This window comes from Chiloscyllium punctatum, chromosome 36 (genome assembly GCF_047496795.1).
Source record: "Chiloscyllium punctatum isolate Juve2018m chromosome 36, sChiPun1.3, whole genome shotgun sequence".
Classification (NCBI taxonomy): Eukaryota; Metazoa; Chordata; class Chondrichthyes; order Orectolobiformes; family Hemiscylliidae; genus Chiloscyllium; species Chiloscyllium punctatum.
The window spans coordinates 36,009,408-36,013,483 of NC_092774.1; positions in this window are offsets into that span (position 1 = coordinate 36,009,408).

Consider the following 4,076-nt stretch of genomic DNA (forward strand, 5'->3'; position numbering starts at 1 on the left):
ACTCCTTTGTCTGTCCAACCCTTGTCTCACTTTGGGCTCTATCCCTATCTACCATTTACTCCGCCGCCTTCCTCCCACCCTCCCATCTGCATAGTAACCGACATTTTCCTAATCATCACCAGCTCTGTGGAAGGGTCACCGGATTCTTCTTCACAGAAGCTGCCAGACCTGCTGAACTTTTCCAGCAACTACTGTTTTTGTTTCTGATATACAGCATCCGCAGTTTTTATTCAGAAAGAGTTGCAAATTGGTTCGAGAGACAGAGTGAGAGAGTGAGTGAGACAGAACAGCCATGAACCGTTGTCCTCCGTTCTCAATCATAACGTAAAATCATTGCAGTACGATCACTTCCATCAACCCTGCGTAGTGTGGGCTTGTGACGCAACGGGAGCGCGTTCAAATCAAATCAGGCTCAGTGGGGCGCAATTTCTGCTGCTTCAAATCAAGAAGTTAGATCTCACGCTGCTGGTGTCGAGGCTATGTAAACATAACCTTTGACTAAATTGCCACCTTATGTTGGTCCAACTGTCAGTTCACTCAGAATCACAGAATGTGTCACAGCCCACCTTTGCTCTGCTGCTTCTCCAAATGAGCAATGTACCTTTATTCGTATCGTAATCTTGCCTTCTCCCTGTATATCTCTGCATTGTTACTTTGACCATGACCACCCCGAAATCCCTTCTGTGTCCATTTAATCTGCCTCTCTGTCACTGTCAGGCAGCCTTTCCTGATCCCAGCCACTCCCTCTGCGAAAACGTTCTACTTAATATCCGTTCTCCCTGTGTCTGCGTGGGTTTCCTCCGGGTACTCCGGTTTCCTCCCACAGTCCAAAGATGTGCAGGTCAGGTGAATTGGCCATGCTAAATTTCCTGTCGTGTTAGGTAAGGGGTAAATGTAGGGGTATGGGTTGGTTGCGCTTCGGCGGGTCGGTGTGGACTTGTTGGGCCGAAGGGCCTGTTTCCACGCTGTAATCTCATCTAATCTAATCTTAATATCACTTTTCCTACTCTTCCCAATGACTTTTAGTCTCTTCCTATTCGCTTTCGATCCTTTCAGGCGTGGGAGCATTTTTATCAAAGCGAGAATCATACGCCTAGACCACCATACCATACACGATGGGCCCTCTCACCTCCTGAAGCAGCTGGGACTTGCTCACTGTGGAATACATTCTACATTCCTCGAGGAATTATATGCAGCGAGAGTTTCCAGAACATCTGCTTCTCATTCCGTCTCCCAAGACCCGGGCTATCTCCATTGGTGGATAATTACACCATTCTGTTTCTGAATTGTTCTCTCACACCCGAACGGACAGGTACAAGCATTATCCTCCACAACAAAGGGAACAGAGAACAGGAGAGCACCACATGTGCGTCACCTCAACTTCCTATGTTGGGCCAGTATATCAGTGTGAGACATTTAGTTCGCATCTTCAAAGGCAAGACACAGAACATAGCACCAGTGTAGGGGAAAGCTGCTGAAGGAAACATCGAGAGGAGAGTCGAGGATGGCTTCGACCCATCGACTTCAAGATTAGTTGTGAATTTCACTGTTTGTTAATATTCCCAGATGCACTCCGATGTCCAGCGATACACGAATTCAAACAGCAAAGGCGGTAACTGTGCAGATTCTCTCTCCCTCTCTCTGTCTCCTGCACTGTCCTCGCCATGTGCTTCCTTTGTCTGCTCTTCTCCCTTTTAAAACAGCTGTTGTTTTGTCTTTTTTTTCCCAAAGTTCCAAAACAATGCAACAGCATATAAAATAGGAATTGCTCCTTCTGGAATTCGAGGAAATCACCTCCAACACCTAAAATACCTCAAAAAAAAGAGCTGCTCTTCCAGCCAGAAATTTTTCCCATTCTCCATCTTGGATTACCCAGAATCCGGTTCCCCATGGGAGAATGATTAGCAAGGTTAGATCTCATGGAATACAGGAAGAACTAGCCATTTGGATACAGAACTGGTTCAAAGGTAGAAAACAGAGGGTGGTGGTGGAGGATTGTTTTTCAGACTGGAGGCCTGTGACCAGTGGAATGCCACAAGGATCGGTGCTGGGCCCTCTACTTTTTGTCATTTAAATAAATGATTTGGATGCGAGCATAAGAGGTAGAGTTCGTAAGTTTGCAGATGACACCAAAATTAGAGGTGTCGTGGACAGCGAAGGGGGTAACCTCAGATTACAACAGGATCTGGACCAGATGGGCCAATGGGCTGAGAAGTGGCAGGTGGAGTTTAATTCAGATAAATGCGAGGTGCTGCATTTTGGAAAAGCAAATCTTACCAGGACTTATACACTTAATGGTAAGGTCCTAGGGAGTGTTGCTGACCAAAGTGACCTTGGAGTGCAGGTTCATAGCTCCTTGAAAGTGGAGTCACAGGTAGATAGGATAGTGAAGAAGGCGTTTGATATGCTTTCCTTTATTGGTCAGAGTACTGAGTACAGCAGTTGGGAGGTCATGTTGCGGCTGTACAGGCATTGGTTAAGCCACTGTTGGAATATTGTATGCAATTCTGGTCTCCTTCGTATCGGAAAGATGTTGTGAAACTTGAAAGGGTTCAGAAAAGATTTACAAGGATGTTGCCAGGGTTGGAGAATCTAAGCTATAGGGAGAAGCTGAACAGGCTGGGGCTGTTTTCCCTGGAGCGTCGGAGGCTGAGGGGTGACCTTATAGAGGTTTACAAAATTATGAGGGGCATAGGTAGGATAAATAGACAGTCTTTCCGTGGGGTCGGGGAGTCCAGAACTAGAGGGCAAAGGTTGAGGGTGAGAGGGGAAGGACATAAAAGAGACCTAAGAGGCAACTTTTTCACACAGGGGGTGGTACGTGTATGGAATGAGCTGCCAGAGGATGTGATGGAGGCTGGTACAATTGCAACATTTAAGAGGCATTTGGATTGGTATGTAAATAGGAAGGGTTTGGAGGGATATGGGCCGGGTGCTGGCAGGTGGGACGAGATTGAGTTGGGATATCTGGTCGGCATGGACGGGTTTGACCAAAAGGTCTGTTTCCATGCTGTACATCTCTATGACTCTATGACTTCTGGGTTATGGGCCCAGCACGCTCCCGCTATGCCACTCTGTTCTGCTCCATGGCAGTTTTTTCCAGAGAAGTATTCAGCTTTTCATCTGGACTGTAGCATGCATGTTCGAGATTGATGTCAAAAGATCTTCACTGTTGCCGTGTAATATGTTGTTGCGCAGACATAACGACGTTGTGCAAATTTAACTTTTTCGAACTGTGATTTCGCTCAGAATCACACAATTTCAAAAATCACCATGTTCAAACGTAAACACAGTGCTCACAGAAAGAATTAGCCAACATCCGGAAGAAATTCTTCCAAACGTACCAGGGGAATTTCGGTTTGATGAGTTTCGAAATTTAAGTAGAAGGACGGGAAGTTTGCCTCGAGGTTGTTTAATGTGGAGATGTGTCCCACATGTAAACTGATAGTGGTTGGCCATCCCATGTTTCCCGATGCAGGGCTGCCTGACCCACAGGGAGGTTTCTTTGATAAACTGTCCCTAAGACTTCCAGCCGCTTCATGACTTCATGGCACACGAGATTGGGAAGGCAGAATTGCGGGAGATGGATCGGACCCGGTTGAAACAAAGTGCAGACTGGGTGACTGCTTCACAGAGCATCCATATTGTGTTCGCCAGAAAGATGGATTGTTATTCCCAATCGGTGATAACAAGTAGACAACAATTACATCAGGCAGCACTTGCTTTGCAATATCGTGCTAATAGATCTCACTTCCAGTTGAGCAAAGATCACTCAACTCCGGATCTCTTCATGTTCCTGGCACAAACATGGGGCAAACAGCTGAATTCCCGAGCTCTTAGCGATTATCCTCTACATTTACGTCCTATTTGACAGACTACTTTCTCAAGGAATCATAAACCTCGAGTCAATGGGCATCATAAAATATTTTTATCTCTGCCATAGTGGGTATTTACAAATATCAAGCCTTCTGACCGGAGTAGATCATAACAAGGTGACTTTATTTAAGCTTGTACCACTTATGTGTGGTAGAATTCCGTAAGCCGAGCTTGGAGACGCTCTGCCATTTTCAGTGCAG